General features: G+C 32.2%; 1 long non-coding RNA gene across 1 annotated transcript; it reads right to left on the bottom strand.

Annotated features, from left to right (window-relative positions):
• Positions 1-3275: 3275 nt before the first annotated feature.
• On the bottom strand, positions 3276-10651 carry LOC136986528 (uncharacterized). The gene is made up of 5 exons (XR_010882490.1): positions 10641-10651; positions 7531-8576; positions 7416-7459; positions 5422-5538; positions 3276-3602 (listed from the first exon to the last, which is right to left on the bottom strand). It is a non-coding gene; the product is annotated as an uncharacterized lncRNA (long non-coding RNA).
• Between the last annotated feature and the right edge of the window lie 355 nt (positions 10652-11006).

Genomic DNA, 11006 nt, shown 5'->3' with positions numbered 1-11006 from the left:
TTAATCAAGTGTGCCCAAAGAATAGTAGTCTCAATTATAACTACACGAAAACTTTTAGTATAGTATTACTAGCCATATCCAATTCCTTCTATCACTTTATCATGATTGATTATGGGTATTATGGTAGTGAATCAGATAATGGTATATTAAGAAAAAGTGTATTTGGTGACCATCTGATCTATGAAAAGTTAACCTTTCCAAAGCTTTGCCAAATTTGCAAACTGTTTCCTTATTTTATAATTGGGAATGAAGCATTTTCTTTTAAGCCTGTTTAAGATGTAATTTGTTGTGTCCCTATCCAACATTGTGATTTTCGTCATTCTGAAAAATATATTATAGATTAAGCAGAGGCTGGGGTGTTGTGGAGAATGCTTTTGGTACACAAGCAGCACAATTTCATATCTTATGGAGACCAATATGTTGACAAATCAGTCAACAGCATGGTGCTTTCTAGTTGCATTCTCCACAATATGCTTATTCAGAAGTCTGCAGCATATTGTCCATATGGATATGCTGATTATGAAGATGCCCACTATAGAGCAAAGTGATATGGAAATCTGAGAATGTAACTCTTGAAAATCTTAGTGTGCACAAGTATGTATACAATAAAGAGACATAGTCTCAGAAATATTTTTAAAAATTATTGATGTAATGAGGGAGCAGTACATTGGCAGGAGAAAACAATTCCACTTTAGGATTTCAGTGCAGTATATCAAACTTTCTTACTATTCAATCCAAATTGTGTGCTTCAATGACATCCTTACATTTTTTGTCGTACAGACATTTGTAGTTTCGAATTTCTTCAATAAATCTAAATCAATTTGTTTTCTCATTCTTTTCACTACACTTTCCACTATTACAGAAATCAAATTACATGTGACTGTGTCACAAATCCATCTGTTTTTATTGGTTGCAGTATGACAGAAGCACAGAATACAGAAAAGTTAAACAATTTTTAAAGCTTATTAACTTAGTCTGTCCAGGTAAAAAGTTGCAATTTATCTACTTCCCAATTTCTGATCTAGTTGAAACAGTACACATTTTAATAGTTTGCAAATGTTTTTAACAAAGAATATGGTTATCCCACTAAATAGCTAACATATACCTTTACATAAATCTTCAACCAAAAACCTAATAACCGGTGCCAATCCAATTAAATTTTATGGCAAACGTTTTCGGACACCTCACTGTGACCTTTCTCAAGCCTTCTTAAAACGATTTTCGAACAATCGAACTCTTATTTCCGCTACGCACGTGCCAACCGAATAAATTGAAAAATTGAACAACTCAAATTCAAACTGTTCAACTATCTTCCGTAAAAATTCCAAACAAATAAAGCTTCAACCGAAAACACTAATCTTTTGCTAATTACAAATTCCTAAATTGCTCCACCCTTCCTCTAACAAGCAATCACGCAAGCAGTTCTATGTCGATGCCATACGCTGCAAATTTTACCAATTTCAAAAAATGCTCCTCCACTTCTTCAATAAAAAGATCGTCAGCCACTTTCCTTTCTTTTACTCTGTCCCGTCTTTTCGCAGCAGGGCCTGCCAAGCCATCGATAACTTCACCTCATCCTTTGCATTTATCGGTTGCGATGATTGGAAGGCCTTATAGATTTCCATTTGTTCCAACCATCGAAGTTTATTAATATACCTTTACTTTTATTAACCAACTTAACAATTTGGCCGGCCATGAAGTTGTCATGTTCAAGGTAGCATTTATCACCAAAGTAACGAGAATTAATCACTCACTACATTGGTTTCAATTCAAAAGAAGCTTTGTCATTTAAATTTAATTTCACAGAACAATATACATAAAATTAAATTCTAAACTAAAAATTTTGATAGTTCAGTGTTACATATTTTTTTCTACTTTTTAGTTATATGTTAAAAAAACATTTTAATGCTTTTTATCCAGATAAATGTAGTAAAAAGTAAATAAATTTTCTTCGGCTTTCAGTGTCTTTGGTATTATGCAACCAGAAATACTGTGAAAGCTGAAGAAATGTGAAGAAAATGGTAGTATGTGGGACAACAGCTTGATATATACTGAGAAGACATAGTGAAGTAGAAGAGTTTCATGGTGAGCTACTGGATCTGCATAGGACATTAACACGTTAACTGCCATCAGATGTGCCGGCCATCATACTAGTTAGGGCCGTCGCCCGACATCACTATAACCAATGTAGTTTTCGCTTAAGGTTAAATTATCCTGGCTTCGTAAGAAGAGTTACATCCTAGTGGTGGCTTCTCGCAGACATCTACAAAGTTGGTTTCTGACTGCTGACCGTCGAACCACTTCAGTTTTTTTTTTAATAGTAAATAATTAAAAAAAGGAAAAAATATCAAAAACTAGTTTAATTATTCTCTTTTGTTACATATAAAGTAAATATTAAATAGCCCGTGGTCTTATAGTCTCCGGTTTGAGGCCATAAGATGGTCAGTCATCGTTGATATATTTTTTTAATCTTCACTCTACTGACTGATATATAATGACCCTTCTATTTATATAAGATATTAAATATCAAATATTCTCATTGTGGCCTCAAAAAATGGAAAATAAATATTGTATTACAGTTAGCCTGATAAGACGCAAAATATATTACAGGCGGCAGTTAACGTGTTAAGCAACTTCAAAATCATCATCAGTAAATATATCATACTAACCTTATAATGCTTTGCAGTTACTTTGTAACATATCACAAATGTTAAAAAATAACTGCAATGCTTTGTTTATTGAACAGATTTCGTCTTCAGTACTATAGTGTACGTCACATTATAAACGGATGACTTATTACCTCCTATTGTTTATCTTTCAAACAAAATTATCTAATTTCCTGTTCTCATCAACAGTAGATCCAATGTGAGGTTATTGGAAACATAGTAGCAAAGCAAAAAAAAAAAAAACAGTATATCTTGTATAACTACACAGTATAACAAAAAACATCTTACATCTACTTCCATAGGCCTAAAATGTTTTTGGTTTATTGGCCAAACATCAAACTTAAATGAAACTAAGATTTGTGAAGGATTTCAGTTGAAACAAATATATAAGTTATGATAAATACTTATAATCTTTTGTATTTGTATTGTAAAAATGTTCTACTGATTTAGAACATTCTTAGAATTACATAAGCTAATAAAATCAGTGCAGAGCATGGAATCATAAGTTTCTCTAACATTAGTTTATGATAAACACTAAACTGAATACTGATGTTGATCAAACTTTTATTTTGAAGTTTTACTAAAAGAAATGAAAACATTAATTCACTATTATTGATTAAATGTCACAACTGACTTTATTGTTTGAAATTTGTATTTCAAATAACATACATATAATAAATTATACACAAACTTCAATTATAATCACCTAAGAATTGGCATTTAACACTGAAAATAAACTTTGATGCATTAATTTTTTTAGCCTGTGAAGATGCAAAATAATAATGTTGGCAATATAAAAACCAATTCCAAAACATGTTGTATTTCACTGTTTCAGAATTTTATTTCCCAATATCTGTTTAGATACTGATGATGAAACTGGAATAGGGATGGTAGGTCACAATACAGCTCACACTAGTTGAACATCTTATTTAGTCCCTGTAAAAAGATAAATCTATTACAATATAATAAAAATCTAATTCTTATTTTTTATTATTATTGTTAAATTTTCAGAATTAGCACTTATATAATCATAGGTTTTCATTGCCCAATGCTCACAATATCATCATTTGAAAAATCAAAACAGTACAGTGAAACAAGGAAATATTAGTCATGGAAAATTGTTTGTTTCTAATGTATGAAAACTAAATTGTTATATACTTTCGAAAGTTATTTTCAAAAATTCAATTTGATTCAGCCCTCACAAGGGGAAGTCATGAATGGATTTCAACGAAATTGAGCTCAAACAATAGAGGCTGATGCTAAATTTCAGCTAAATAATTAGCTGAAATCTAGACTAATTTGAAAAGTACAGGTCTATTAGATCTATAAAATAGCATAAGCTATTTAATTTGCTGTGAAAATATATTTTAGCATCTTTACGTGACAAAAAATGTGTTCTCAACTGCTGCAGTTGTGTTTGAATCTCCCCTTTGACATGACAACCTGGTTTTCAGTCTTGTTAGCACTTATTACAATGTGTGAAATGGGGGAAGTAATAATTTATAACAACAACTATTAATAAAATGCTTTTTATCTATTTTTCCCTACACTTATATTTATTTATATCAGTTTGTTATAGTGGAATCATTCATATAGAAAGTCAGAATTTACCTAACAGAGGAAAGACCATTATGGCTGGATATATGTTTATTCTATTTGCAGTAGCATTTCTTTGTTTTAAAAACATTGAAGAGTGAAGATTAACCAAACTCAGATGCAAGTCTGGAGCATTAATTCTTGTTTTCCACAACACTAAAATATTTCAGCCACGTTTGTAGTGATTTTGTCAAAAAAAGTAATATTCTCATACAAGTGATTACTTTCTTCAGAAAAGTTTATGGTTTCTTGGTACTTAAGTTTAATTCCAACAATAAGATGATTATAAATTAATTTAGATAAAAAAATAAGCCTGGAAGTCATTGGGTATCTGCATTCTTTATGGAAAAAACTACAGAAAATTGTTTTTACTACAATAGTTATGGAATGAAACCGACAAAAACAAAAATTATTAAATTTATAAAACAAAATCAATCTATCTTATCCATTCAGTCGCGTCTGACTCTGTCACTAAATGGATCAAAGCTCTCCACGCCTCTCTATCCTGCAGCCTCCTTTAATTCCATTATAGATAAGTCTGTCACTTTTGATTGTGTCGAGCCACTGAGACCTTGGTCAGCCTCGTGCTCATTTTACGCCAACCATCCCCAGCATGATTGCCTTCTCAAGGGACTGGTTCTCATTATACAGTTGTCTGCATAAGTCTGTCGACTTATGCAGACAACTGTATAATGAGGGGAAGTGAAGATGTGTCAAGTTATCTGATATGACAACTATCTATCTGACACTCCCCCCAAGTTATCTATCTGACACTCCCCCCAAGGGGAAGTGAAGATGTGTCAAGTTATCTGATATGACAACTAAAGTGAATATAGAAGTTTTTTGTTGATTATTGGTGCTCAATGTTTACGTTTTAGAGATGAAAACTTTGACTGCAACCTCGCTATTGTTATAACCACATGATAAATCAAAAAGTCTAGTCTTCAATATAGAGTGGGGTGTGATGTTTGCATATGCATGTTATCTAGCTTTGAGATCATGAAAGCAGATTATCTAAACATTTTCTCTAGTGTAATTGGCATTAACTATATGACAAATTTAAGATTCAATATCATTCATTTAAAAAAAGAAACATTGGAAAACATTCAGTTACTAGTTGATATAATAAAATTAGATTAGTTATAATATTTAAACTTACCAAAGTGACAACCATCTTAGTTCTTTGTTAAAATGAAATTTTTTCAAACCGACATTCATACAATTATGCTCTAACACAGTAATTGAGATATCCTTTCATTGATCCTTTTTTTTGGTCCTAAAAAACAAAAATTCTATTAAATTTAACTTATAAAAAATTCTTTTAATCTCAAAAGTATATTTTCATGATCAGATAAATATAAAAGTCTACAAAAATCTTCAGCAGACCGTCATGAATTTATCATCATTTGCTGTAATGAATATAAAAATTTTCTGATGGACAATTTATTCCTTTGTCCGCCTCCTTATGGTACCTTCACCCTGTCAAAAAGACCTGTGGCCAAGTGAGGAGGCTTAAGTGCAATGACCTTGAAATTTGAGAGAAACTTGGGGTACATTCGTAAAGTCAAATGAGTGAAATACATTAGTAATGAATCGGTCAAAAATAGCAGTCTCACTCAGTGCGCATGATCTGCGGTGATGACGTTTCAAACATTCACGAAGGAAAGAGTTAGTTCACTTCATTAAGAAAATGGCACCTGATGATATCGATGTTTCTAAATCTACTTGAGTGTTTAAACTGTGAATTAAAAGGTGAAATGATAGAAATAACTGCCCACCCAAAGCAATCTAAGAAAAATATTTTGGATAAGGCTGTACTAGCGACATTCATATCTTTGATTTTAGAAACAACCATTTAGTTATAAATGAATCAGACAAAGTCTAACGAAATAATAACAACAATGACATCATTCTCGTTTAACTTGTTCGACTTTATGAACGTACCTTTACTTCCTAGTAAGATTGTTTTTTCTCTCTCTAAATATCTGAACAATGAGCATTTTATGATGATACAAGAGATTTTGGACAAGTCAAACTTCAATTTTCTTTCAGAGACATGTTAGTTAAGTTTTACTGCACTACTGTGTTATTTTATCCTCAATATTAAAACACCTGTCTTTTTAGGTAAGAGATTAGTAGTCTAAAAACTGATCTGCCATATTTAGCCTTGTGGTTTTTTACTTACTGTATACTCTATGTTGCATTATTTATTTTAAATGTTTATTACATCAAAATGAAAGCTATATTTCTCTAAGTACTAAAAGATATTTAATAACAGAATAGTTGTTTTATTTGCAAATAGAAAAATATTAACAAAATAAAAAAGTTAATTATTTGAAGATAGTCCTTCCCAAAAAAGGAACAAGAATACATCCAATTAAAAATGTTTGTATTTTTAATTGGATGTTTCTTTTTAGGCCTATGACCTTTCTTTTTAGGCTACTGGCCACCAAAAAGTCCTTTAAAAACAAGAATGCATCCAATTAAAAATGTTTGTATTTTTAATTGGATGTATTCTTGTTTTTAAAGGACTTTTTGGTGGCCAGTAGCCTAAAAAGAAAGGTCAGCCGCCAAGAATGTATTGTCTGGAACACAGAGCTAATAAATGGCGGTCCTTTTTGGAAAGGACTATGTCTTCAAATAATTAATTATAATTATTGCCATTGGATGAAAATCTACAAAAAAGTGTCAAAAAAAGATAGACATAATTAGTGTATTTGGCTGAAGCTAATATTTGAGGGAAAGCTGCATCATTGATATCATGTTATAAATAAAAAAATTATTAGAGGTTGAAGTTGCTAAAAAATAATATACTAATTCTTTGAGTATCATTTTTGTAAATTGTTTACCATTTAATTTCTCATGAACTATAGAGGGTGCTGCATTTTTACAAAATGGCTACTTTATCTGGATCGCTTGTATCCTTAGTGAACATAAAATTAATCATATATAATGTTCAATATAATGATCTATGCTGCTTGTAGTTGTTTATCGAGAAATTTTATTAGAGAACAATTATTGCTAGCGAGACATGTGGTATTGTAGAGACAAATGAGCAATGCTTTGTGCTCTCTACATTTGTGCTTTGTGTTAAAAAACATTAGCTTTGACATCTGTCCCATCAGGACTGCATTTACAAGTAAGCTATGTTACCTTTTTGCTTAGGGCCTCGAGTTCCAAGTGGCTTCAAAAAATTTCTACAAAAAAGAAAATTGAAGTCAAATTTTGTAATAAAATTTTTTTACAAACAAACAAAAAATATACTCACCTCATGTCTAAATATATGTAAATTGGTTGACCTAATGCTATTGCACAACCAGCACTTGATTCATTTCAATCAGTGCATGCATGCTGCTTTTATATTTTATAAAAATAATAAAGTGTGCATAATTCAACAAAAGTATTATCTCCAAACAGAACTGACACAGATGAATAAAAACAATCACTGTCACCTAAAACATAAACAGGATGAAATTCATTTAAAAAATAAGGAGTGTATTATCTTATAACTAGGATAATCTATTTCATATTTCACCTTATCAAAAGCACTAATCCTAGCATTTCGCAGTAATTTTATCATACATCTAATTTCATATTTTTCGAGAATTGCTGATACAGTTGCTAAAGTACTAGCACATAATAATACTTCTAAAATATTTTTTGCATTAGTTTTTAATTTGTTGTTTTCTGTATTACTTCCTTGTTTTCTTATATTGCTCCAATTACTTTGTAGATTTTTATTATGAACTTTATTACTTTCTATATTTTTATTAAGATAAACCTCATATTTTAGTTTTTTTATTAGCAACTACATTATTTTTAAGTTTTACTTTACACTCCTCAAAATTACATACATTTAATTTTTGAATCTTACAGACAGGTTCATATTCTGATGACAGCAATTGCCTTTACCATTCCTGGATATATTTGTTTAATATGATCTAGGAATGTTTTAAATCTAAATCCAAAATCATTGATAAATTTCTCTTCTTCATTTTTAAAATACCTCTCAAAATATATAAAAATGCACCTAAATACTGATCCACCATTTCAGAATTATAACTTCTGACATTGCTTTTAATGGATCACTAGTGACGTTCAATGGTGTTGGTATGAACGTCTTTGTTTTTAGGATGGACAAAATACTTTTTGTGGCAAACGGTGTAATCTTCCGTAACCCATACTTTTCTAGACCCTGATACACTCTAGCACTATCTGTAATAATTACAGACTGCTCATCCACATATTTTAGGAGAGGCACGAGGCATAAGTGTGTTCTCCTTCCTGCTTCAGTTCTGATGGTGCAGCTGATACCTGGGGATAAAGAGATAGTGATGTTACAAAACTAACATGTGAAAAATTAAATTTGTCAGTATATTTTTACTTGTTTTAAATAATATATAATTATATTTTCATATCAACTATTTCTGTTACTGCACACCTGTGGGTAGGGAATTGTGGAAGTGACATCACACATCAACATGTTCCCCGCCGGTCAGGGAAAATTTCTCCATGTCAGTTGTCCCTACATAATTGTCGTATTCACACACTAACGACACCGCTTTAGCATTTTTAATGTTGCCTTTTCTCATAGATGGAATGTATTATGGTAAATTAAAGTAATTTGTTTTGTTAGTATCGAGAGTGCGTGCACGTTTCTTAATAAAGTTGTTCTTAAACTAAGCAAATAGGCAAAAATAAAAAAATTATTCGTAACTTTTAGCCGGTTGATCGTAAGTAATTTTTTTTTAATACCAATCGATTCAGTGTGTCAAATTACATCTAGATAGGTCTATGTCTATTCATTAATATTAGACCTGTGTTTAGCTGGATATCTTTTGCTTCAGTCTAACCATTAATTCTTTGGGGATACTATAGATTACCACCTATGTAATTTCGGGTCTTTGGGTATATATCTGAACTCAGGAGACCGAGAAGAGTTCAACGATACCCTACTTTTGGACCGGAGACGAACAATAAAAAAGTTATCATACTTTTTTCCAGCGATCACATGATGATAGGAAGTCGCGTCACTCTCCGCTAAGTTGGCCTTGCTATCGCAATCGGGAGTTGCATCGCTTGCCGTTAAAATTGCCTTTAATAAAATTAGACGTTTCCCCCTTTTTTACTTTGTTCAAGAACTACCATGAATCATTAACTAGAGATGTTTAGCACATGGTAGCCTGCCAGCGGCTCCCCTCCGGGAGGTCAGTCGAGAGCACGAACAGTGGGAACGGCCGCCATAAGTAACATTAATCAAAATGGCAATCGCGCGATGATTGGAAGTCGCGTCGCTCTCTCCGCTCTCGTATCACATGTTTAACCCTCCTGGAGATGACCGTAGTCCGACGTCATGGTTTGCAGACTTTACCGCAAGACAGCAGTACTAGCAACTATAGTGCTGTCTTCATGAGAGCATTAAAAAAGTATGATAACTTTTATTTTTCATCTCCGGTCTAAAAATAGGATACCATTGAACTCGTCTCGGTTCCAAGTTCAAATATATAATCAGTCTTGAAATTCCATAGGTGGTAATCTATAGTACACCAAATTCTTTTCATTTATGATTGACTTCTAAAAATGTGAAGGGGTGGTAAGGGGCCTCACATATAGTTCAGCATAGGGCCTTGAAATGCTTGAATCTGGCCCAGTGTCCCACACAAAATTACTAGCATTTTAAACTTTAAGGAAAAAATTGCTAACTTTTCATATAAAGCTGGACAATCGGGAAACTTAATTGCCAATTCTTAAGGTTCATCTGAAAACATTAACACTTTCGATCAATCCATTTACATCCACATTTATTCTTACCAGTAAAGAATCCAGAACGTTCTTTGCCTTATTCGGAGTTCTTACTCAAGGCAAATCTATATTTATTTCAGCATATTATCTGCTCAATAAATGGAATTTGCCGTCCGAAGATTTCAGTCAGCTCGAAAGCATGGTCTGCTCGTGAACGAGGTCGAGCGAACAAAACGATTACGTCATCAACTCGAATTTGAGGATAGAGCGTTAAGTTAAATAAAAAGAAATTGCTCTTTCGTTAGAAAAATGAAGCTAAATTTACAGTTAAACTAAGTTAAAAGCGCTAGATGCAAAATGTATGCCCTAAAAAACAAAAAGGAACTAAAACTAAAGCGCTTTGACATTTTATAATATGGCGGCACGCTACAACGGTCACGTTTTACTTATTATTTTGTCAAAAAATACATTTCAATTAATATAAAATGATTAAATAATATCGTTATCATTAATATAAAATGATTAAATAATATCGTATAAATTCATTATCACAAATAGAATTAATATTATAAAATAAAATAAAATAATAAAAACAAAATTTTCCTTTGTTTAAAACGAGACACCAATAATACATACCTCACTAAGCGAAATCGTAGACAAAAATGGCATTCTCACAGAGGGCATGGTAATCTGGGACGGCATACTTCGAACAGTGTTGCCATAAAAGCTGCTTGATCTTTGCTGCAGCGACCTCTTGCAGCAAATGTTTAGAAAAGGTTCGCTACATCATAGCGCTTCATTTATCAATAGAATGCTTTTCTGTGTAGCTATTGAGCAGCGCTGAAAAAAGAATCGCGACCATACGTCGGACCCCGTCCCGCACCACCCGACCCGCTATTGTGGGCCTTGCCGAACCCATAATGGGCTTGCTAAAAGAGGCCCTCTTAGTGCCCACAGGGCGGAAAAAGTTTAAAATAAAATTCAAAAAATGTAAGAATGATG

This window comes from Centruroides vittatus, unplaced genomic scaffold (genome assembly GCF_030686945.1).
Source record: "Centruroides vittatus isolate TY-2023 unplaced genomic scaffold, ASM3068694v2 scaffold_1152, whole genome shotgun sequence".
NCBI classification, from domain to species: domain Eukaryota; kingdom Metazoa; phylum Arthropoda; class Arachnida; order Scorpiones; family Buthidae; genus Centruroides; species Centruroides vittatus.
Note: the sequence above shows the minus strand (reverse complement) of the source record. Positions and strands in the feature narration are given on the sequence as shown.